Below are 26,115 nucleotides of genomic sequence, written 5' to 3' on the forward strand. Positions count from 1 at the left end.
TTTGCTTGTTAATTAACACTAACTGCGCCATATCAATGGAAAGACGGAAGTCTCTCCTTATGAGAATGGACGCCACCTTGACTGAGCTGGCAGCAGCGGACGCAGGTCTCCTTTCGAAAGGTCGTCTCTTTGGCGACAAGTTTGTTAAGGATCTCGCCAAGTACGTGACCACGTTTACTACTTTGGACAAAGCGCAGGCGTACTTGAAAAAGGTATTCCACTCTTGCCTTTTTGGATGGGCCAGGCAAGACAGGGTCCGCTCGTCAGCCTGTCCAAATTTCCAAGGCTCCCAGAGAGGCTCCCAGAGGGGCTCCTTCACCCGAGCCAAAAGTATGCAAGAGGAGGCGCCTTCTTCCCCTCCCGCTCCAGCTTCCTACGTCAACGAGGCCAAAGAGGTGGTTCAAGAACCAACATCCAATCAAGTTTTCCCACAAGTGAGGCTTACAGAGTGTTCTCTCATTCATTTGTGGGGTCGTGTGCAGTACTTTCTCCACAACTGGTGTCGATTGACTCAAGATGCAAGGGTGTTGCAGATAGTTCAGGACTTTCGCTTGGAGTTTTATCAGACTCTGCAGCAGGAGAGTCTTCTTCCTCCTCTCAATTTTTCCCTACAAGATGCCAGCGGGATCGATTCAAAGATTCAGGTCTTGCTCCAGAAAAGGGCAATTCCTTTCTGCAAATCCCATCCTTCCGGGTTTTGCAGCAACATCTTTCTGGTACAAAAAAGAGGAGGAGGGCATCAGTTGGTTTTAAACCTCTGAGAGTTCAATTCCTTCATCGTCTACAGGCATTTCAAAATGGAGGGACTTCACCTGTTGCCAGATCTTTTTCAGATGGGAGACTGGTAGATGCGATTAGACCTCAAGGATGCATATCTGACTATCCCCGTTTGGCATCCTCACAGGCAATTCCTCCAGTTCAGGTGGAGGGACAGTTGGATGGAGTATTTGGTCCTGCCTTTCGGGCTTTCATCAGCGCATTGGTGCTTCACCAAGCTGCTCAAACCGGTGGTTGCGCATCTGAGGGAGAACAGGATTTGCTTGATCATATATCAGGACGATATACTGATCATAGCGCAATCCCAGGACTTGTTCAAGCAGCACGGTTTCACGACGATCTCTCTTCTCAAGGATCTGGGGTTTGTCGTAAACAAGAAAAAAATGATTCTTATGCCATCCAGGACTGTAGAATTCTTAGGTTTTGTGATCGATTCAGAGACGTCCCAATTGGTCCTTCCCAAGACCAAGCTTCGGGACATCAAGAAGGAGCTACGGGTAGCAATAGCCCAACCCTCGTTGTCCCTGAGAAAAATCGCACGTATTGTGGGCTTGCTGGCCTCATCAATTCAGGCGATTTTTCCGGTGCCCCTTCACTACAGGGCCTTACAGAGGCTCAAAATCCGGCACCTTCAGAGAAGCCTGACTTATTCCGATTTGGTTCCTCTGATGGACGAGGTTCGGACGGAGCTCATTTTGGTGGTTGACGCAAGTGGATACATGGAATGGTAGGGCTATATTCAGCTCCCAGCCGGAGACTGTGATAGAATCGGATGCCATCCGGTAGGGCTGGGGAGTGAGATGCAGGGACATCTCGACAGGGGGGAGATGGTCACAATAGGAACTTCAGTTGCATATCAATTGTCTGGAGTTGCTAGCAGGATCCTTTGTCATAAAGGCCTTGTCTCTCGAGAAAGTTCAGTGTTCCATCCTTCTGCGGATGGACAATATCTTGGCAGTCAAATACATCAACAAGTTGGGCGGCACCAGGTTGTCTGCCCTGGACGAGATAGCCAAAGATTTTTGGCATTATTGTTTGGAACACAGACTTCTGGTGAAGCGGAATACCTTCCGGGTTAGGTCAATGTGGTAGCGGATTGGAATTCCAGGTACCTCAGGGACTTCAGCGACTGGAAGCTTCTGCCTCAGTTATTCCAGCTAACTCAACAACTGTGGGGCAAATGCAAGATAGACCTATTTGCCTCACACCTGAACAGGCAGATATAGGATTTTTTCAGCTGGAGGCCGGATCCTTTTGCGAAGGCCATGGATGCCTTCCTTCAGGATTGGTCAGGGTCCCTCAATTATGTTTTTCCTCCTTTTGCCATGATTCCGAGGGTGGCGACTCAGATCAAGAGGCAGAGAGCAGACCTAGTGTTGATTACTCCGATTTGGAGAGCTCAGCCTTGGTTCCTGTTACTTCTGGAGCTGGCGTGCGACTCTCCTCTATATCTGCCTTGGTGTCCGGACATGCTATTGGTTCCGCAGGGTGAGAGGCATCCCCTGGTAGTGGAGAAACAGTTGCATCTGATGGCTTGGAGTATTTTTAGGCAACAGTGGCACTTGCCAGGCATTTTGGGATCAGCTGCAGAATTTATCAATAGAGCATGGGCACCATCTACTAGGATTGTCCAAATCGTGATTTTTTTGTCTCAGAAAGCCGAAGAAGGTTTGTCGTACAAGTCAGTAAATAATTTTCGTTCAGCCATTTCAGCTGGCCATTTCAAGGTCAATAACATTCCAGTAAGCATGCATCCTGTGGTGGCTAAACTTCTTAAGGGTGTAAGAGTTTCCAACCCTCCTACTCCAAAGTATACGTGTCTGTGGGATGTGAATCTAGTTCTTAGGTTGTTCGAGATCGGGCCAGACAATTCTGTTTTGACAAGGAAGCGATTGTCAGCCAAGTTAGCAATGCTTTTATGCTTGGCAGCTTGTCGACAATCTTCGGACGTGAAAGCTCTGGATCTTGCAGGTAGAGTTTTTACACCAGAAGGTTTTTCTTTCTCTATCTTTAGGAGGACTAAGACAATGTCTACGAGTATAGAGTATTTTGCATTTCCTTTTTCTAAAAAGTTGTGTGTTGTCGATTGGTTAAAAGCGTATGAAGAGTGTACTACAACACTCAGGTCTGATCTGACGGGTCAATTACTGATTTAATTGCATAAGCCTTTCAAGCCTGTTTCCGCAGCGACCATTTCGAGGTGGTTACGTGATGTAATGGTCGAGGTGGGCATTGATACTCAATTATTTGGGGCGCACCCGATTAGGGGTGCGATGGCATCTAAATCTGTGCATTTGGGAGTGTCTGTGCAGGATATTATGAAATCAGCTGATTGGTCTTCGGATTCTACTTTTAAGCAGTTTTATTATAAACCAGTGGGTGATTTTGTATCTAGAGTTTTTCATGCAGCTTTCTACTAGCATAATCTGAGCCTTCGGTCCTGCCATAGAATGAAACATTTACTGTGTCATTTATCAGTGTGATAATCGCAGGCTATGTTAGTAATATTTAAATGTGCCCTCCCGAGATATGAAGTTGGTGGATAGGATTACCATGGTATTATTATTTCTCCTTTTTCTCTTAGGATGTGAGCAGAAGTCGGAGTAACAGGAGAATTCTTTCCAGCCTGGAAGGGCGTGACGTGATATCTTCGGTGGATGACCTCCTTCATGCATTTGGGTTTCCTTTGCAAATGTTTTCCAAGTTTTGGTTTTAATGGTTCATCGTGATGGAGTTCGGTGGAGCAAAGAAAGAGGAGTTATGGCTGATGTTATGGACTCTAATAGGGTCTAGAGATATATGATTGGTGGACATGTTGTCTAAGGCATGATGGGAAATGTAGTTTCTAGTTTTTTCTGTGTTTTGATTGGCTGCTGTAAATTTGAGTAGTAAAGAAAGAGAAGCATAATCCTCGCCTCCATGTCCTTAATAGAATTGAAAATTCTTGGGGCAAATGCTAGCAAATTTTCATTCTATTAAGGACACAGAGGCTAGGACTATGCATTACTTTCTTCACTGTATTAAATCATCATCCCTTCACAGGACATATAAGTAAAAAAAGCAAATACTACATTTCCCATGAACCACTGGGGTCTGGGGTTGAGTCGCCATAACTTCCATAGTCCAATCATATAACAGTTAGAAGTATATAAGTGTGTGATGTCCCTTCCTCTTCTTCACTGGAGGAAGTAGTTAACCTTGAACATCAGCTCTATTCAAATTTCTGATCATTACCTGCAAGATGGAGATGTAGCCTCTGTTATCCAGTTCTTGATAACAACATCTTATATAAATGAAGTAGCTTTGTGACAATAACTGTATTCACTGATAATTCCACAACATGAGGAAAAGGCATCCACGGAAGATAAACAGTAATTGTAAGAGGAGGATATTTCCTTGAAAGGCATGTTTAGAGCAATTAGCAGTTGTCTCTCACCTGTAGGTCTGCTGTACTTTTACAGCAGTTAAAGGTTTTTAGGGCATTTTCTAATGTATGTACAGCCACTTTTATTCCCTTTAGCAGAGTGTTTAATTTGTAAATAATCACATGCTGGTGCTTAAAGCTTTCCTGTGCAACTCGCAGCTGTTGCAGTTCAATGTGAATACTGAGGCATCATTATTCGAAAGCCATAGTGTACATTTTTAAGATAGATAAATATATATATATATATATATATATATATATATATATATATAAAATGTTATGCTTAACATTTATATGAGTCACTGCATATTTTTCATATAAGTTATTTGATTAGATATTTAATGGTCTCTATGTTATTTATCTATCACAATATGTAAATATTATCAAAACTATCTTATCTACAAGTACTACACTATTGAAATATTGGGGAAAATATACAATTAAAAAAAGTTATAAAAATACACAACTAAACCAGCTTCAAGTATAGCAACACTTGAAAGCCTGAGTTTATAGAATACAATTTTATATCAAAATGTATTATCTTCCTTATAGATGTATTTCTTCTATGTAGATATGTATCTATATATTTATTACTTCACTCCTACTGTAAAAGAAAATAAACCTTTGACTCTCTCAATACACATCATATACCTCTCTCAATATATCAGCTATGTCCACTCTCTGACTCATCCCAAAGCTCATTCTTCTACTGTATGTAGGAAAGTACCCTCTTTTTGGCATGGTTACCCCCACTTTTTTGCCATCTGTTAGTATGTTTTGACCAGGACCCGAGGGACTGTTCTCTCTCCCTTTCAATTTGGTTGCTTAGGACTTAGCACATCCCACAACTGGCATACTGGTGCCTCCATATAGGTCCCTAATATATGGTAGTTAGGTACCCAGGGCATTGGGGCACCAGGGGTTCCCCATGGGCTGCAGCACTTATTGTGCCACCCATGGGAGCCCATGCAAAATGTGTCTGCAGGCCTGCCATTGTAGCCTGCATGGAAAGGTGCATGTACCCTTTCACTACAGGTCACTGAACCAGGTCACTGTAAGTCACCCCTATGGCAGGCCTTCCTAGCCCAGAGGGCAGGGTGCAAGTACCTGTTTGTGAGGGCACCCCTGCTTGAGCAAAGTTGCCCCTGCGAACTACAGTTCCATTTTCATGGACTTCGTAAGTGCGGGGAAGCTATTTTACCCGTGTACTCAACATAAGTCACTATCTATGTCCAGCTACATAATGGAAACTCCGAACCTGGGCATGTTTGGTATCAAACATGTCTGAATCATACCCCAATACTGTTGCCAATATTGGTTTATAATTCCATGCACTCCGGGGGCTCCATAGAGGATCCCCAGCATTGCTCCTACCAGTCTTCTGGGGTTTTCCGGGCAGCCCGCACTGCTGCCACCCCACAGATAGATTTCTGCCCTCCTGCTGCTTAGCCTTCTCAAGCAGAGGAAGGCAGAACAAAAGGTTTTCTTTGAGAGAGGGAGGCAATGCCCTCTCCCTTTGAAAATAGGTGTTACATGACTTGGGAGAGGTAGTCTCCCCAAGCCACCGGTATGCTTTGAAGGGCACATTTGGTGCCCTCCTTGCAGAAACCAGTTTGCACCAGTCCAAGGACCCCCGGTCCCTGCTCTGGTGCGAACCTGGACAATGGAAAGGGGAGCAACCACTCCCCTGTCCATCATCACCCAAGGGGTGGTGCCTAGAGTTCCGCCAAGTGGCCACCAGATTCTGGCATCTTGAATCCAAGGTGGGAAGAGGCCCCTGGGAGCATCTGAGTGTCCAGTTCAGGCAGGTGAAGTCACAGCCCCCTCCAAATAGGTGGTCACCCTGCTAGGTGACCAATCCCCCATCCTGGGCTATTTAAGATCTCCCTCCAGGATGGGTCTTCAGATTTGACATGTAAGATTCCAGCAGGACTCCTCTGCATCTTCTGTCCACCAGGACTGCAACTGGACCCTCCACGAACCGACAATCTGCAACTCATGCAACAACGCCGCTCTGTAACATTGTTTCTCCGGCTCCTTCCAGCAACTGCAACATTCCCCTGGCTGTGCATCCTGTGAGGGCAACCCTTCTTCAGCCTGCACAAGAAGCAAGAAGGAATCTCCCTTGGAGTGAAGGAGTCACTCCTCTGCATCTGCAGGCACCAACTGCAATGACGTCCGGCTACATGGATATTCTCTCCTGCAAAACTGCCTGGATCCTGCAACACAAGTGGTGGTCTCAATTGGTCCCCTCAGTCCTCTCCACCAGCTGTCCAACTTAGGAGATGGTGAGCCCTTGCTTTTCCTTGCAGGACAGTACTCCTGTGCACCGCAATTCTTGCAGCTACCAAGACTTGTTTGTTCCTCCTCCAAGGGATCTTTAGGCTCCCTGTAGCCCTGGCCTACCGCACACTTCCCTGCAAAGCACAGTCTCCTGCCTGCTTCTCCAGTGACGTGGGACTTCTCTCTAGGTGTGCTGAGTGGGCCTCACTGACACTCCTGTGCCTGCTGCCTGTGACTCCTCTCCTTGGGTTGAGTCCCCAGACCGTGCTGGTCCCCGGCAGCTCTGCAACTCTTCATCTGCGGCATTTGCCTTTGCCACAGCTTCTTGGTGGTTTTCCAACACCACTGACTGACTGCAACTCTTCTTCCGTCATGGGACATCGCCTGCATCACTTCTGGGACTCTTCTCCTGCTCCAGTGCTGCATAGCTGACTCCTTGTCTCTATCGTCGACCTGGTCCTGCATCTCCAGAAGGGTGGGTAGTGGCTTCTGCCACAACCTGACACTCTGGGGGTCATTCTGACCTCGGCGGTAAAAGCCGTTTACCGCCGGTCAGAAGGCCGCCACAATACCGCCGCGGCTAGCCGCTACGGACATTCTGACCCACAACTGCAAAACCTCCAAAAATCCGACCTCCACTGCAGTCCGCCACATCAGCGGGCAGTGGTAAACTGGAGATGACAAAACCTCCACCGCCACGCCAACAGAAATACGCCCATGCCATTACGACCCGCAAATCCACGCGGCGGTCTTTCAAACGCGGTAGTCCATTGGCGGTACACACCGCCGCGGTCAAAATACACACACCTTTACAAAACTCTACCACATTGGACAATGTGAAAGGCACACACCTGAAACACATACACACACCACACCCACAAACCCAATACAATATAAAACACACACCCACATCACCCACAAACCCCTACTAACAAAAATCAGAGACGAAGGAGAGAGAGAAACATCACAGAATAGAGAGCTACATCACACAGAGGCACACTACACCATCACACACACCACATAGAAGCACAAAGCACCACACACCAACACACACATCACCACATACAACACCCCACACCTCATACACACCACCCCATGGCACCCCAAAGGCACCCACGCTTTTCGGACCAAGAACTCCGGGTCATGGTGGAGGAAATTATAAGAGTTGAACCGCAGCTCTTCAGCTCACAGGTGCAGCACACCACCATAGCCAGGAAGGCGGAGGTATGGCAGCGGATCGTGGACATGGTCAACGCGGTGGGACAGCATCCCAGAAATAGGGACGACATCCGCAAACGCTGGAACGACCTACGGGGGAAGGTGCGCTCGATGGTCTCGCGACACAACATCGCAGTGCAGAAGACTGGCGGAGGACCACCACCCACACCACCCGAATTCACAGCATGGGAGCAAGAGGTACTAAACATCCTGCATCCTGATGGCCTCGCTGGAGTATCCGGAGGAATGGACTCTGGTAAGTACAAGCTCAACTACTTCACCCCCCCCAGCATGCTAACCACCACCCCCACCCTCACCCCAACCCCCCATCACACATCCTCCCTGAGAATGTCTCTCCAGCACAACCCACCCAACACCAACCCCTGCATGCCACCACAAACTATGGACACCCATCACCTAAGCATGACCACTGCACATACCTATCCCCCCCCCCCCACAAAACACCCTCACAACACCTCCCCCAAGGGAATGCCAGCACTGGGGGACAAGGGCACCCATAAATCGCACGCAATTGCACACACAGAAACAATAACCATACTCTCTTACCCCATGCAGGACCCGAACGACAACACACCGGTCAGGAGGGACCAGAAATGTCCATCCCACCCCCGGAAGAGGCCCCTAGTGATGACAGCAGCTCTGTCGACCTGGACCCTGATGACCAGCCCGGACCATCGGGGACCTCTGGACAGTCGGTTCCCCTCAGGCAGCCACAGGCCACTGCAGACCCAACCCCCTCTGGGAACAACAGCACAGTTCCCACCCAGCGGGCCCATGCCTCTGTCTCTAGGACAGGTCAATCAGCGGTGTGTCTGCCACTACAGGGCACCCAGGGTAACCCACCACCCCAACAACAACAGGGACCTGGGGGCAGTGGTAGTGGGCACACCGTCCAGGGGACAGAGGCCGGGGGAAACCGGGCAACTCGGAGGGCTGCTGTGCGACGGGGGGGGAGGAGAGGCCCAGGGAACCCACTCTCCAAGAGGCCCTCACCACCATCATGGCAGCCTACCACCACTCACAAGAGACGATGGCGACGGTACTGGCCAGGTTCCAGGAGATCCAGGCACAGCAGGAGGAACGCTACATGGGGTTCAGCGACCAACTAACCAACATCTCTACCGCTATGGGGAGCATAGTCCAGGCCCTCAACCGTATAGAGGACACGTTTCGGGACCATGTGGCATCACACAGGGCCCCTGTCACTAGCCCGGAACAGGAACAGCCTACCACCTCCGCCGGCGCTAGTGGACAGGAGGCCCCACCACAACGACAGGCCACCAGAACCCCACCTCCTGCTGAACAACAACCACCAGAACCCCACCTCCTGCTGAACAACAACCACCGCAAGAGGAGCCTGAGATCCAAAAAATCGACAGAGTAGGATGTCAAGACCCCCGCCAGCATCAGATACCCCCTGAAGTCCTCCCACTGTCCCACATTGCCACCCTGTCAAACCTTGAACTGCCCCTGCTCCATCCTTCCACAGGCATATGGACAATGCACCTGTGAGACTGAGAACTGGACTCCGCCATGGACATTACTCCACCCCCACCCATCACCGTTTGACTAGAATGTACCATCATCTTGCACTAAAAATAAATCACTCATTGCACTGAAATCAATCAGGACTCAGCCTGTATTATTTACAAATGTATAACACATTACATATCAATTACGTTCTGTTAACTTTGTGCTGAACACATACCGAGGTCACTTAGCATTAGTCCATGGGCTAACCAAGCAGAAGTCACGCAGTGGGTCATACAGCACTGAAAAGGGAACGGAAAATCAAACATCAGTTTTAAAGTTCTGGGGGGAAATAGACAAAGTTGAGATGCAGGAGGCTTTCAGGAAATGTAAAATGGCATGGGTGATTCTTACCTGTGTGCTACTGAAAATACTGTTCTATTACTCTGTCCCTGTTGTCTGTGTTGTCTTCTGAGTCTTCCTCCTCTTCACTCTCCGCAGGCTCCACAGCTGCTTCAACACCACCATCTGCACCATCCTCCTGCAGGAAAGGAACCTGACGTCGCAATGCCAGATTGTGAAGCATACAGCAGGCCACGATGATATGGCACACCTTCTTTGGTGAGTACATCAGGGATCCCCCTGTCATATGCAGGCACCTAAACCTGGCCTTCAGGAGGCCAAAGGTCCTTTCTATGATCCTCCTAGTTCGCCCATGGGCCTCATTGTACCGTTCCTCTGCCCTTGTCCGGGGATTCCTCACTGGGGTCAGTAGCCAAGGCAGGTTGGGGTAACCAGAGTCACCTATTAGCCACACACGTTGTCTCTGTAGCTGCTCCATCACATAGGGGATGCTGCTATTTCGCATAACATACGCGTCATGGACTGACCCAGGGAACTTGGCATTTACATGGGATATGTACTGGTCAGCCAAACAGACCACCTGGACATTCATCGAATGGTAATTTTTCCTGTTTCTGTACACCTGCTCATCGTCTTTTGGGGGCACCAAAGCCACATGGGTCCCATCAATGGCACCAATGATGTTGGGGATATGTCCAAGGGCATAGAAATCACCCTTCACTGTAGGCAAATCACCCTCCTCTGGGAAAATGATGTAGCTCCGCATGAGTTTCATCAGGGCAGACAACACTCTGGACAAAATCTTGCAAAAACATAGGCTGAGACATTCCAGATGACATGGCCACTGTTGTCTGGAATGACCCACTTGCCAAAAAATGGAGGACTGACAGAACCTGCACCAGAGGGGGAATGCCTGTGGGTTGGCGGATGGGGGACATCAGGGCTGGCTCCAGCTGGGCACACAGTTCATGTATAGTGGCACGGTCAAGTCTGTAGCGTAGTATTATATGGCGTTCTTCCATTGTCGACAGGTCCACCAGCGGACGGTACACGCGAGGATTCATCTTTCTCCTCGGAAGTCCCAGCGGACGGTGCCTAGGAAGGACAACATGGAGCACCGAGTCAGGCAAACCACAGGTACGTTCACACAGCTTGCACAGTTAAAGAATCGCAATGCATTGAAAGGCGTGTATGTGTGGCAATGCAAGGCCTAGGCCTGTGTGACGCAGTCAAATTTAAGCCATATGGGCCCTTGAAATGGCGGCTGCCTGACCTGTGAAGTGGGACAATGGGATGTGAGGTCAATGCGCTGGCGTGGCACACCGTGGCGGTAGGCGGTCGAAGACCGCTGTACGAAGTCGTATTGGTTAACATTGAACCCTATGGGATTCAGGAGCCAATGACGATGTGCGCCGGCGGTCGCGGTACGCACCGCCGCGGTACGCACCGCCGCGGGTGTGACCGCCATTTTCTATCTGATTAATCACTCGAGACCTGATCATCCACAGGAGAGGACCTATACTGCAAGTGCTGCTGTGAACTCGGTCTGGAAGTGACAATGGCTGCTGCGACTGGGGAAAGGGCCCCTGCCTTCACGTCTGAAGAGTTGGAGAAACTTGTGGATGGGGTCCTCCCCCAGTATGCGCTACTCTACGGTCCTCCAGACCAACAGGTGAGTACACTGAGTCCTCCTTGAATGGTCTATGCCTGTGTGGAGTGGGGTGGCTGTCAGTTGGTGGGGTGGGGAGAAAATGAGGAGTGCAACGCACGACAGATGTGAGAATGGGCCACATGGCAAGGTTGGGGAGGGGGGGGCATTTACTCCATACATGCAGAAATGTGACGTTTTCTCTTTCCCACCCTGTACATGTCAAACAGGTGAGCGCCCATCAGAAAATCGATATTTGGCGTGCCATCGCCAAGGAAGTCCGGGCCCTGGGGGTCTACACCAGACGGGGCACCCACTGTCGGAAGAGGTGGGAGGACATCCGCCGCGGAACCCGTAAGACCGCAGAGACACTGCTGGGGATGGCCTCCCGACCTAGGAGGGGTGCCAGTCGTACCCTGACCCCCCTGATGTCCCGGATCCTGGCGGTGGCCTACCCTGAGTTGGATGGGCGCTTGAGGACAGCACAGCAGACACAAGGGGGTGAGTATCAGCACATTCTGCTATCCTTACGCGCAGTTGAGGCGTCTGGGTGGGGGAGGAGGCCTGTGTGTGACAGTAGGCCAGGGCGTTTTCCGTAGTGTAGTCCCCTCCCTTAGACATGGCCCTGTGCCCCCGCCCCCCACCTCTGTAGGGTGCCAAGTGCAGCTATCCATGGTCCTCCATCACCCATGTGCGCGTCTGTTGTCCCTAGACCTGTTGGCCTAGTCAGAAGTACTGAGTAGTATACCCCAAGTTCGCGGCTTAGTGCACGAGGCACCTGTGTCTGTCCTCTCCGCCAAGGGTATTGACAAGGCATACACTCAACGTTGTTTTATTTCTCCCCCCACCCTTATTCTTTGTTTTCTTGTGCATTAGCATCATGAGGCGGAGGAGAATTGGCATCGGAGCACGAGGGAGCTGCAGGTCACCAGGCCCCGGTGGGCACTGACACAGACACCGAGGGCACCAGTGATCCGGAGGGCGAGGGGAGCACCACAACGGGGGCCGGTGGAGACACCAGCGACACGGACACGTCCTCGTTTGGGAGCTCCCTAGCGGGGGCGGCAACATCTGTGCCCCCCGCAACAACAGGTACAGCCGCCACCCAGCGCACCAGCACCGCCCTCCCAGCAGCCCCTCAGTCTTCGCTCCGTGCCCGTTCGCCCAGGAAGGCGCGCGTCTCCTTCGCCCCAGGCACCTCAGCCCCTGCCTCTGTTACCCCTTCTGCCCTCAGTGCGGAGCTCATTGACCTGGTGAGGACGCTCATTGTTGGGCAGACTACCCTTTTGAATGCCATCCAGGGGGTGCAAAGGGAGGTGCAACAGAGCAATGCCTACCTGGAGGGCATTCATTCGGGTCAGGCTGCCCATCAACGAGCGTTCACTTCTCTGGCCTCAGCACTGACGGCAGCCATTGTCCGTGTCTCCAGTCTCCCTCTTCTAACTGCCTCCACCCTTTCTCTGTCTCCTGTTCCTCAGCCTATCCCATCCACACCATCAGACCAGCCTGCACACACCTCAACACCCAAGGCCAGCTCATCCAAACATAAGCACCACAGAACACACAAGCATTCACCCAAGCAACACCCAGATGCAGACATACCAACATTCACTACCACCTCTGTGTCCCCACCTCCTCGTCTCCCTCCTCCCTCCCTGTGACGTCTACACTCACACCTGCGTGCACACCAACATCAGCCAGTTCTTCCATCACCAGCACACCCTCCACTACAGTCCTCACACGTGCAGTCACCACCCCCACTGCCATCTACACGTCCCCTGTGTCCTCTCCCACTGTGTCTGTCACCCCCTCTTCCAAGACACATAAACGCAGGCAGCCACCCAAGCAACAGCCAACCACCTCACGACAGCCTACGTCCCAGTCACCTGCACCCAAGGACAGCACACCTGATTCTCCTACAACCACATCCTCTTCCTCCACTTCTATCGCCACTACTCCTACCCTTTACCTTGGTCCAAAGAAATATTACCTCTCCAATCTTAACCTCTTTCCCTCCCCTGACCCACCCCCTCCATCTGGGAAAATTCCCAAAGGCACCTCAGCCACCACCAGCCCAGCTGCTAAGGTACAAGTGGTGCATGGATTATGGAGCCCACCCTTTGGCGGCAGTGACACTTCACTGAGCAGCAAGGGGACTGCCAGCCCCCCCCCAGGCAAGAGGACCCGGAAAGTGAAGGGCCGCCGTGAGCGGACTGAGACGGCTGCCCCCAAGGAGGTAACTCCGGCCACTTCACCTGCCACAACAGCCAGGGAGGCAAGGGCCCGAGTGCCCCATCTAAGGAGCGGAAGGGCAGCAGGGCGGAGAGGCCAGCCAGCAGGAGCGCGGAGCAGGAGGGCCCCACACGCCCCATCCAGCCTGCAAGGGACGACACCAAAGGGCCCAGGACTCCGTCTCCGAAGGGGCCTGACACTGCACGTTCGGAGGGCGAGTGAGCAGGTTGTCAAGGCCAGGTCTGACTCCCTACACTGACTGGAAGAGCACCGCTGAACAGGGCCCCGCCATGAAGACAAGCACTGCTGACCAGGGCCCCGCCATGAAGACAAGCACCGCTGAACAGGGCCCCGCCGTGCAGAAGAGCACCGCTGAACAGGGCCCCGCCATGAAGACAAGCACCGCTGAACAGGGCCCCGCCGTGCAGAAGAGCACCGCTGAACAGGGCCCCGCCGTGCAGAAGAGCACCGCTGAACAGGGCCCCGCCGTCTCAAGCACCGCTCCGCTGGACCCTTCCTGTCAAGCACCGCTCCGCTGGGCCCCGCCGTCTCAAGCACCGCTCCGCTGGGCCCTTCCTGTCAAGCACCGCTCCGCTGGGCCCCGCCGTCTCACGCACCGCTCCGCTGGGCCCTTCCTGTCAAGCACCGCTCCGCTGGGCCCCGCCGTCTCAAGCACCGCTCCGCTGGGCCCTTCCTGTCAAGCACCGCTCCGCTGGGCCCCGCCGTCTCACGCACCGCTCCGCTGGGCCCTTCCTGTCAAGCACCGCTCCGCTGGGCCCTTCCTGTCAAGCACCGCTCCGCTGGGCCCTTCCTGTCAAGCACCGCTCCGCTGGGCCCTTCCTGTCAAGCACCGCTCCGCTGGGCCCCGCCGTCTCAAGCACCGCTTCGCTGGGCCCTTCCTGTCAAGCACCGCTCCGCTGGGCCCCGCCGTCTCACGCACCGCTCCGCTGGGCCCTTCCTGTCAAGCACCGCTCCGCTGGGCCCCGCCGTCTCAAGCACCGCTCCGCTGGGCCCTTCCTGTCAAGCACCGCTCCGCTGGGCCCCGCCGTCTCACGCACCGCTCCGCTTGGCCCTTCCTGTCAAGCACCGCTCTGCTGGGCCCTTCCTGTCAAGCACCGCTCCGCTGGGCCCCGCCGTCTCAAGCACCGCTCCGCTGGGTCCTTCCTGTCAAGCACCGCTCCGCTGGGCCCCGCCGTCTCAAGCACCGCTCCGCTGGGCCCCGCCGTCTCACGCACCGCTCCGCTGGGCCCTTCCTGTCAAGCACCGCTCCGCTGGGCCCCGCCGTCTCAAGCACCGCTCCGCCGGGCCCTTCCTGTCAAGCACCGCTCGGCTGGGCCCCGCCGTCTCAAGCACCGCTCCGCTGGGCCCTTCCTGTCAAGCACCGCTCGGCTGGGCCCCGCCGTCTCACGCACCGCTCCGCTGGGCCCTTCCTGTCAAGCACCGCTCCGCTGGGCCCCGCCGTCTAAAGCACCGCTCCGCTGGGCCCTTCCTGTCAAGCACCGCTCCGCTGGGCCCCGCCGTCTCACGCACCGCTCCGCTGGGCCCTTCCTGTCAAGCACCGCTCCGCTGGGCCCCGCCGTCTCAAGCACCGCTCCGCTGGGCCCTTCCTGTCAAGCACCGCTCCGCTGGGCCCCGCCGTCTCAAGCACCGCTCCGCTGGGCCCTTCCTGTCAAGCACCGCTCCGCTGGGCCCCGCCGTCTCAAGCACCGCTCCGCTGGGCCCTTCCTGTCAAGCACCGCTCCGCTGGGCCCCGCCGTCTCACGCACCGCTCCGCTGGGCCCTTCCTGTCAAGCACCGCTCCGCTGGGCCCCGCCGTCTCAAGCACTGCTCCGCTGGGCCCTTCCTGTCAAGCACCGCTCCGCTGGGCCCCGCCGTCTCAAGCACCGCTCCGCTGGGCCCTTCCTGTCAAGCACCGCTCCGCTGGGCCCCGCCGTCTCACGCACCGCTCCGCTGGGCCCTTCCTGTCAAGCACCGCTCCGCTGGGCCCCGCCGTCTCAAGCACCACTCCGCTGGGCCCTTCCTGTCAAGCACTGTTCACGGTTCACTGTGCCCACCATGCATCCTCCATGACCAGTGGACTCTGTTATCCACCTGATGGACTGTGGCTTTGCACTCCCCAGGATGGCACAGTGGGCAAGCCACCCACTGTAGAGACTTTGAGAGACTGTGGCTTTGCACTCCCCAGGATATGTCAGTGGGCATGGTGGGCCCTTCGTGGATCTGGCGTCGTGGACTCATGTGGCTGTGGTGCCCCCCCCCTTCCCTTCCCCCTGAGGTGCCTGTAGTTTTGTCACCAGATGCCCCTGCAGTGTTCTCTCCAAAGGACTCAGGTCTCCTGTGTGGGCTTTGCCCTTGTTTCGCTACACTTTGGCCCACGGACATGATGAATTCGTAAGATGTGCAGGACTATTTGCTTCAGTTATCCACTGCTGTGTAAATACTTTTTTTTAATGAAATATTTTTTGATGGTTGAATAAGACTTTTCTGAAGCTATTTTGTACATAAATATTTATTCTCAATTTGGTTATGTCATTGTATTTTTTACGGGTGTTTGGGTGGTGTCACTGTGAGTTGTTGCTCTGCATTGGTGTGTACATCTTGTGGGGGGGTGGGGGTCGCATATGTGTGTGCCCGTAACCTTTCCTCCTCCCCCCTCCCGTGTGTCGTAGGTGCAGTACTCACCGTTGTCGTCTGTGCCGGACTTCGTACTCGTGGTAGATGAGAAGGTAGACGAGAGCAGGTAGGATGTTTAATTCGGGTTCCATGCTGTCCTCCGTACTCGTGGAGTGCGTAGAGGTGAGCGTTTTCCCGTTCGTAGTCTGTTTCCACCGTGTTTTTATCGGCGGTGCTCCCGCCCCGGAAAAGGTGGCGGATTGGTGAGTTGTGATAGTGTGGGCGGTACATTGTCTGCCGCCTGGCTGTTGGCGGTGACCGCCGCGCTGTTTGTCGGTCCCGCCGTGGCGGTCGGAGTGTTAAAGTGGCGGGCTGTGTTGGCGGTTCCCGCCAGGGTCAGAATTCCATTTTTTGGACCGCCGGCCTGTTGGCGGTTTGGCCGCCGCTTTATCACCGACCGCCAGGGTTAGAATCACCCCCTCTGTCTTGAACTGGACTTGATCCCCTTCTTTTGCAGGTCCTCTTCTGTAAGAATCCACCTTTGGTTTCTTCCTGTTTTGCTTGGGTCTTGCACAGTCCTTTTCCAAAGTTTACCTGTGAGTTAGGGGGGAAACGCCAGGTAATTGCCTCTTCTCTCCTGGTCGCTGGGGGGCACCCTCTTACTTACCTTTTGGGGTTCCTAGTTCCTCCAGCTCCCCTCTACAGATTTCACTTCTTTGGGTGGGGGACTGCCCTTTGCATTCCACTTACTTAGTATATGGTTTGGTCTCCCCCTAGGGCCTTCACTATTTTCTATTATTTTTCTGTTTGCTATTGCTTTCTATGGTAATCACTGACTTCTAATGTATATATAATAGTGTGTTTACTCACCTCCTAGTGGAGTATTGCCTATACAGAATTTTAGTATTTGTGTTACCATAATAAAGTACCTTTATTTTTGTAACACTGTGTGGTACTTTCATGTGTGCAAGTGCTGTGTGACTGTAGTGGTATTTCATAAGCTTTGCATATGTCCTAGATAAGTCTTGGCTGCTCATCCATAGCTACCTCTAGAGAGCCCTGCCTTCCTAGACATTGCCGACACTTCTCTAATAAGAGATACCTGGATCTGGTATAAGGTGATTACACCATAGGTGCTCACCACATACCAGGCCAGCTTCCTACACTATGATCTCCAAAATAACCCTTTCTAGACTCTTCCCTTCTCTATCTCTTCTTGGCTTACCCAAACCTCATTTTACTACTATGATCTCTCCAAAACACTTTCTGAATTCTTCCCCCATGTATCCCTCCCTTGACTCATCCCAAATCTCATTTTACTACTATGATCTCCCTAATCCCTTTCTAGAAACTCTTCCCTCCTCCATATCTCCTTTTACTTATCCCAAACCTCATTTTACCATTATGATCTCCCAAATAACATTTTCTAGACTCTTCCCTCCTCTAGCTCTCATTATCCTATTCAATCCAACTAACAGACTTGCATGCCACCGCTCAAATTAACTCATATTTCCCTATACTAATCCACCACTAATCTTTTTGGGTTCCGGAGTAGGGTGCTACTCGCCAAAAAGTGAATCAGCGCCTCATCAGGGGTAGTAAGCGCTATATAAATATAATTACAATATAGTGAGAAGGCCAAGAAGTATTTGAAGTACAGAGTTAACAATATGACTGGAACAATTCTTAGGGAAGGAACTCAGTTACAGAGGATAGATTGTGAGGGCTAAGGGGCAGTGGGACTGTGCTAGCAGAGATGATGAATGTGGGGTACAGCGCAGTACATGAGTCCAACATAAAACTCTGGTTTAAATTCAGTCCCCTCCACCGCCAGCCCCATACCATTAATTTGCATGAATGGCCAAATGGAAGTGCATCAATACTCATATCAGTTCTATTGTTTCTCTAAAGGGGTTCGAAAAACTGGTATCTCGCCAACTCTAAAACATCATCATTTGGTCTTGTAAGACTAAAAGAAGTTTTAGGCATGCACACTGTAGGAAATTGCATTATTGGTTGGGGGGTTTAAAACCCTACTCAAGCAACAACTACAGTCTTTGTGAGGGTGGACCACAAACGTCACTGGATGAACCTGTGCTTTACCCTCTGGTAGCTTGGCACAAACGCATCAGGCTTAACTTAGAAGCAATGTGTAAGGCATTTTTACAGCAAGCAAAGAGTAATAAACTGAAAACACAACACAAGAGAAATCGCAAAGCAATTTTGAAAAATAGATTCAAATGTATATTTATTGAATGAAATGACATGAAAATGAATTTAATTCAATTAGTAAAACCACAGTTAAGAATTTGTAAAGTTTTTTTTGTGCAAAATAGTGCCTAACAGCAATCCTCCAACCAGGACAAACTCATAAGTTAAGGCCGACCGCGATGGTGTGAAGGTCAGATACACAAGGTGTTTTGGGCCCGGTCTTGACTTACCTTCGGACTTAGAAGAAATTCTGCAGAAAAGTATCTTAGAAGGTAGAGTTCAGCAGGGCTAGGCAGCAGGCGATGTCCGACGAGGAGTCGTCAGGTAGCTGCTGGACAAAGTTGCAGTGAAGATTTGTACCTTGAGACTTAGGGTCTTATTTAGATATTGGCAGAGGGGTTACTCCGTCACAACAGTGATGGATATCCCGTCTGCCGAAATCGAAACCCTGTCATATCCAATGGGATTTAGATTTCGGCGGATGGGATAAACGTCACCATTGTGATGGAGTAACCCCTCTGCCAATATCTAAATCAGGCCCTTAGTCACTGTTTTGGAAGTCAAAAATCTCCAGTGGGACAAAGCTGTAGGCTCTATCCAAAGAGGGCTCCACAAGGCTGGATACCTTTGCCGAGAGGTCCAGCTGAGAAGGATTTGCTGCTGCGGAGAAGAACATAGTAGGCGCTACCATGAACTAAGGTCAACTGGCAATGCACCTTGGGCAATTCAGCCGGCAGGTAGGTCTCAGTCTTCATTTGGTTCTCAGGGCACTTTTTGGTGCAAAATGTTCTAAGTCACAAGTCTTATGATTAGGTAGGAGCAGCACCTCAAACACCATTTCCAAGGGTCCAAGACCTGGGGGACACCACTTGGGGGTTAGGACTCACTCCAGCAGAGACTAGTTGCATGGTTCAAGGTCTCTAGAGCTTGTTATGCCTCTGTAGCGCGCACACGTGCCCAGCCAAGTAGCACTCCGGTGATCATGGGTTCAAGGAGATTGTCCCGTTCTCCTTCAAACAGCATGGCAGGCCTTCAAAATGCAGGGCAGCCCTGTGGTAGCAGGAGGGCAGTCCTCTGGGGTCCAGACAGTCTTCCTGAAGTCATTTGCAGGTCCAGGAGTGTAATGAAGAGGTGTTCTGAGGGTCCAATACGTATTCCTGGTGCCAACCTTTGAAGTGGGAGACTGTGGTGGGGTGAGGTGTGTGGTACGGAGGACTCTGAGCCGGTCTTTTAGTGAGAGTACTTATTTATTGAGGATGTTGCAATAAGGAGGAACGACAATAATTAAGTTAACGAAAATTTGATTGATGTACTTCGCCGGAGTTCTTCTTAAATGTCTCTTTTCTTTGTCTTTTATAGGTTCCCGGTTGACTGGCGCTGGTTCGTGTGAACTCCCAGGTGAAACCGAGAAAGGAAAAGGAACGAAAACAAAAGGTAAGTTGGTTGTGGGGATTTTTGTGCAGTACTAAAGTTTAGACATACAGGGAAGAGAGATAAAGTCAGAGAGAGAGAGAGAGAGAGAGAGAGAGAGAGAGACAGAGAGATAGAGAGAGAGAGAGAGAGAGAGAGACCCGGCTGTGAATGGGTGGAAGGACTAGGCACACGTGTGGTTACGAAAAAAAACTCTCTTTGTGCTTTTCTCCAAGTGCTCTGCTAGTTTCCAGGAACAGACTCTCTCTCTGGTCCTTTTTATTTAAACGCCCTCCTCAGTCCCCTCCCCTCTTGTCTCGGTCCCCTCTCCCCTGTGCCCTTGTATTTGTAAAGGCTTGTAGTGTCCTTGGAACAAGGACCGTACCTTGTGAAGCCACGTCCCTCTGGGGCGGAAATGCTCCTCTCTGGGAATCTGGTCGCTTCTGCAGACTCCCTGCCGGTCCCTGGAATCTCCTGCTGGGCGTCTCCGTCTACTTCTGTATTTTCCTCTGCTGCTCTTGGCTGCTCGCGGTCTTCCTCCGTCGCCGTTGCTGTTGGGGAGAACTCCTACTCCTCCTCCTTCTCGTCGTTCCTGGTGTCCGTCCTCTCTTTCAACGCCGGGACCCGGAAACCCGCGTCTCAGGCGTCAGTAGGCGTTCCCATGTAACCATGGGAACGCGAGACTCCATCGGCCGAGGCGCGCGAAAGGTGCCAGTCGGAGGAGCTGGAAGGCGAGGTCGAAGAGACCCGCCTACACTCCCCATCCCATGATCGGGACTGGTAGAGGACCGAAGAAAATCTTGATGCTCCCCCCACTCTACTCTTACCAGGCCCAGTGGATAGTTCTCTTTATCCCCATGAATACAACAGTTAGTAACCCATTGGTTTGGGGTCCGGTCCATGTGACTTAAGAGGTCTCCGCGTATGACCGACTGACTACATCCCGAGTCGATCAGTGCTTCTATTGGAGTCCCGTTTACTTTTACAGTTTGTTTGAACTTAAGGTTTCCTCTACAAGTACATAATACCCTACCCCTTGTGACCCCGATTTCCATGGGCTCTACCCAGTCGCCTTTTCTCGGACACATCCTAGCAATGTGGCCCCACTCCCCGCAGCTAAAACATTGGGGGTGTTGCATGGGGTTTGCCTCTCCGGTTCTATGGGTCCCGGGTTCTTCTGGAGGTCGTCGTGGAGGATATTTGAGGGGCCCCACGGGAGGCTTGGCATTGTTTCTGGGCCCTAGAGTCTTAAAGTCAATAGACCTGTGATAGGCGCAGGCCAGGTCTACCGCCAGTTCAGTATCTATTTTGGGATGTTGTCTTATCCAACTCCTCGTGTTGCCTGGAGGGAATCCAGGTATTGTTCTAAGATAACAGCTTTAATGACATCTTCTCGGTCTGTTCCTAACGGCCCCAGCCATTTTAACCCGAGATCCTTAACCCTGAAGTAGAAGGTACGGGGATCCTCGCTCTGTCCCCATTTTACCTTCCTGAACTTCATCCTATAGCACTCTGAGTCGTGTCCCACCCTTTCTAGGATACTGCGCTTAATATCCTTGTAAGGGGTTGTACCCCCGGGATTAGCGGCCTGGTATGCTGTTTGGAGGATACCCGTCAAGAGAGAAGTGATATATTGACCCCAGAGTTCTTCCGGCCATTGTGCCGAGGATGCCACACGTTCGAAGTTTGTGAAGAACGCGTCAGGGTCCTCACATTCTTGAAATTTTTGTAGGACAGAACTCGGGACATTAGGATGTACTTTGCTGGCTGCGATGGTATCAGTTAATTTCTGGAGTGCAGTCTCGTGCACCAGCTGATTATTAGCCATTATGGTGGCTTGGCTCTTTAATGCCGTTTGTAGGGCTTCTCGGTCCTCTTTTGCTTCCCTTTGATGAGCCTCCCAAACCAGTTGAAGGTGTCGCTGACCTTCCGCCAACTGCTTAATCATATCCTCCAGCGTAGGTTTCTCTCCCATCCCGTCTTGCCTCTACGTACCACCTATGTACTCAATCCCACTTCTGACACCACTGTGGTGGGGTGAGGTGTGTGGTACGGAGGACTCTGAGCCGGTCTTTTAGTGAGAGTACTTATTTATTGAGGATGTTGCAATAAGGAGGAACAACAATAATTAAGTTAACGAAAATTTTATTGATGTACTCCGCCGGAGTTCTTCTTAAATGTCTCTTTTCTTTGTCTTTTATAGGTTCCCGGTTGACTGGCGCTGGTTCGTGTGAACTCCCAGGTGAAACCGAGAAAGGAAAAGGAACGAAAACAAAAGGTAAGTTGATTGTGGGGATTTTTGTGCAGTACTAAAGTTTAGACATACAGGGAAGAGAGATAAAGTCCGAGAGAGAGAGAGAGAGATAGAGAGAGAGAGAGAGAGAGAGACAGAGACAGAGAGAGAGAGAGAGAGAGAGAGAGAGAGAGAGAGACCCGGCTGTGAATGGGTGGAAGGACTAGGCACACGTGTGGTTACGAAAATAAACTCTCTTTGTGCTTTTCCCCAAGTGCTCTGCTAGTTTCCAGGAACAGACTCTCTCTCTGGTACTTTTTATTTAAACGCCCTCCTCAGTCCCCTCCCCTCCCCTCTTGTCTCGGTCCCCTCTCCTCTGTGCCCTCGTATTTGTAAAGGCTTGTAGTATCCTTGGAATAAGGACCGTACCTTGTGAAGCCACGTCCCTCCGGGGCCGTGGCGGAAAATGCTCCTCTCTGGGAATCAGGTCGCTTCTGCAGACTCCCTGCCGGTCCCTGGAATCTCCTGCTGGGCGTCTCCGTCTTCTTCCGTATTTTCCTCTGCTGCTCTTGGCTGCTCTCGGTCTTCCTCCGTCGCCGTTGCTGTCGGGGAGAACTCCTCCTCCTCCTCCTTCTCGTCATTCCTGGTGTCCGTCCTCTCTTTCAACGCCGGGACCCGGAAACCCGCGTCCCAGGGATCAGTAGGCGTTCCCATGTCACCATGGGAACGCGAGACTCCTCCGGCCGAGGCGCGCGAAAGGCGCCAGTAGGAGGAGCTGGAAGGCGAGGTCGAAGAGACCCGCCTACAGAGACATCCTTGGCTACACCCACATCTGGTTCTGGTACGTTCTTCTCCTCTCCAGCAAGGCTCTCAAAAGTCTGCATGTGACAAAAGGCTGATGTCAGGTTCCTTTGTGTGTGCCGAAGACAGCTTCCTCGGAAGTGTAAGAGGGCCAGGGAATGGCTCCGCCCCCCAGCCATCCAGGCAGGATGGCCCATCTTGCCTGCACCCAGTCCCCTTACTCTCACTGTCTGGCAGGAATACACAAACCATAACTAGAGGGCCATTCACAGTCATGTGACCCGGGGCACCAGCAGAGGTACAAAAACTGTTAGGGCAGGAAAATGCCAACTTTCCACAAGTGGCATTTTTAGAACTGTGACTTAAAATCTGACATTACCATTAAAGATGATTTTAAATGACAATTAACGTCTGTCAAAACATGACATGTCTACCTGCTATCAATAAAAAATTAGCCCTTATTAGATGTAATAAGGTAACCCAATGTTACCCAATGGGAGATATAGGCCTTACAGTAGTGAAACTGAATTTAGAAGTGTTTCACTACTAGGACATGTAAAACCTAAACCTACATATCCCACTTTTTAAATATAATGCACCCTGCCCTATAGGGCCTACTTCAGTGATGATTATATATATTAAAAAGAAATGTGTAGTCCTGGAAAAAGGTTTATTTTGCCAGGTCAAAATGGTAGTTTAAAACTGCACTGCAGGCTGCAGCGGCAGGTCTGAGACAAGTTTTTTTAAAGTGCTACCTTAGTGGAAGGCACAATGAGTGCAGGAGGCCCACCAGTAGCATTACATTTACAGGTCCTAAGTACCATGCAATACCATTTACAAGGTACTTACAAGTAAAGTAAATGTTCCAATCATAGCGTAAGCTAAATTTAATGTTTTAGTCAGAGAGCGAAAATCTTTAACACTGGTTAGCAATGATAAAGTGTCCTAATGTCAAGAAAACGAATGCAGAGAACAGGTTGATTGGCAGACACAAGTTTGAGGGAAGATCACCCCAAGGATATCATGTCTAACATACACCAAACCTAACTCAAAAACATTAATTTTAGTATTCACCATAGAAAGGCTGAACTTCAGAGTTCAGGAGCCGCCTGACATGCAGACCTATCATATTCAATTCAACATACCATGAAGCTCTGCGTGAGAAGAAAAAAGCATAACTGGTTCAGTATTCAGTAAAAGGAAGTGTCCATCAAAATAGAACATTAATGTTCAGTATCCAGTAAAAGGAAGTGTCCATCAAAATAGAACATTTATGTAGCAGAAAACCACAATGAAGTGCTGTACAAAGAAATTATATTGTTGGGGTTGTGAAATTAGAAGCAATGGATGAAGCTGCCTCCTGTAGTGCTGTCATTGTAGGAGCATTATCCTTCAAATGGGAAACAGGACTTGTTGTAGTCCATCAGTGCCTAAACCATCTGGTGAATGCCTTTCTCATTAGATCAACCTAGGATCACTCTGCATGGCACTATGTATTCTATTTTAGTGGAAAGGAAGCAAACAAAGGAGAAAAGATCTACATATTTGGGTAAACAGTTTGTAATGCCTTTCCTAAATTCAGAGATTTGGCATTTATAGGGCTTCTGGTTGAATCCAGGCTCTAGTGGACGTTTACAAACTGATATAATGCCAGGACTAGTTACCAGTAATTGTTCATGTCTCCAAGTCCTACTGTTCTTTGTCACAGCCCTTAACAGTGAGGTTAATTACTTTTCATAACAGGTGTATAGCAATCTTTTCTGTTCACCCACCCAGATGAGTCCCACCTACAAAAAGCTGAACCACTTCCTGTTAATAGCAAGCCAGCTCAAACCTATGTGACCCAATCTTACCAGGGCCTGGTATACGGGTTGAAAAACTCAAGACAAAGAAGAGTAGGACTTGGAGTGATAAAGATTACCAATATAGGGCAATAGCTCTCCAATCCTTTTCCTCACCACACTCGTTAACTTTGAAACGATGTACAAATAAAAAAAAACAACTCTAAAGAGCAGTGCGCAAATGAAATATGGTTTAATACATGTTAATTCCCATAAGCAATAACCATAACAAACCAATACGACCATAAGAGGACCATTTAAAAAACAGCTGTAGCCCAAGGGATAGATGAAGTTGAAGTAAGAACTCGAGCTCCAACTGGGGGAGTTATGAATGTCAAAAGTGTTGCAAAGCACTTGTAGCTGCCCTACAGATGTCTAAAATAGATCCTCCTTACTCCCTGCTTAGCAGGCAGCCATTCACTGGGTAGATCTACCTTGACCACCCCCTGTATTGCAGCCTTGTAAACCATGGAAATTGTAAGATTAAGTCACCCACTAATAGTGGAAACCTCAGGCTTCACTGTAGATGTCCATGTCCAAAAGAAGGAATGCAAGAGAAATTTGACTGCCCTCCCCACTTCAAGCAAATAACATTCAAATTCAGTTGGATCAGACGAATCAGGCGGTAGGTCCACAGGCTGATGCCTTTGAAATCAGGAAAGAACTTTGGACTTACATAATGAGGAGGAGAATGAGATCAATCCTTCAAGCGAAAACCACATATTTGTTTCCTTACAAAAGTGTGCTTGCAACGCTCCAACCCAGCTAGCTGAAATTAGAGCAACTAGAACAACTACTTTAAGAGTTACATGTTTTTAAGGATTCAACTCCAAAACGTGAAGAAGGGGCAATATAAAGCCCTCAGTACGAAAGGTAAACCCTTAGCAGGTAGTACAGACCTTTATCTGGGTTGTGAAATATTTCAGCAGCAGGCAGGAGGCGAAACTCTGGACTGTAGCCAAGTCTCCCCAGGGCTCATGAAATACACAGATACCTGCCAACTGAACTTACAAGTGTCCAAACCCAAATCAAAGCCATGCTTTAAAAATCCAGATCAGAGAACAATGGAGACAGAGACTAAGCCCTACACCACCTTGAAAACTATTTTGTTTTTATACTAGGAAATACAAGTGGAAAGCCACTAAAGCTGTGGTAATGCACCTGCCACCTCAGTAGAAGCAAAGAAGAATACCAATCCTATCCTTTCAAGTTCCAAGCCGTTAAATCCAGCGTATCCTACTGGGCACAGGAAAGAAGCAGCCACTGAATTGGAGAAAGACACAAAGGAAAATATTGCTCTTTTGTCACAGAGAAACGTCACAGTTGAGGAAAACATATACTGTGCAGCCAGAATTGTGCAATCAAAATACACATTGGGCCTGATTCTAACTTTGGAGGACGGTGTTAAACCGTCCCAAAAGTGGCGGATATACCACCTACCGTATTACGAGTTCCATAGGATATAATGGACTCGTAATACGGTAGGTGGTATATCCGCCACTTTTGGGACGGTTTAACACCGTCCTCCAAAGTTAGAATCAGGCCCATTGTGTTTTTCAGATGTATCCTG

This window comes from Pleurodeles waltl, chromosome 7, assembly GCF_031143425.1.
Source record: "Pleurodeles waltl isolate 20211129_DDA chromosome 7, aPleWal1.hap1.20221129, whole genome shotgun sequence".
Classification (NCBI taxonomy): Eukaryota; Metazoa; Chordata; class Amphibia; order Caudata; family Salamandridae; genus Pleurodeles; species Pleurodeles waltl.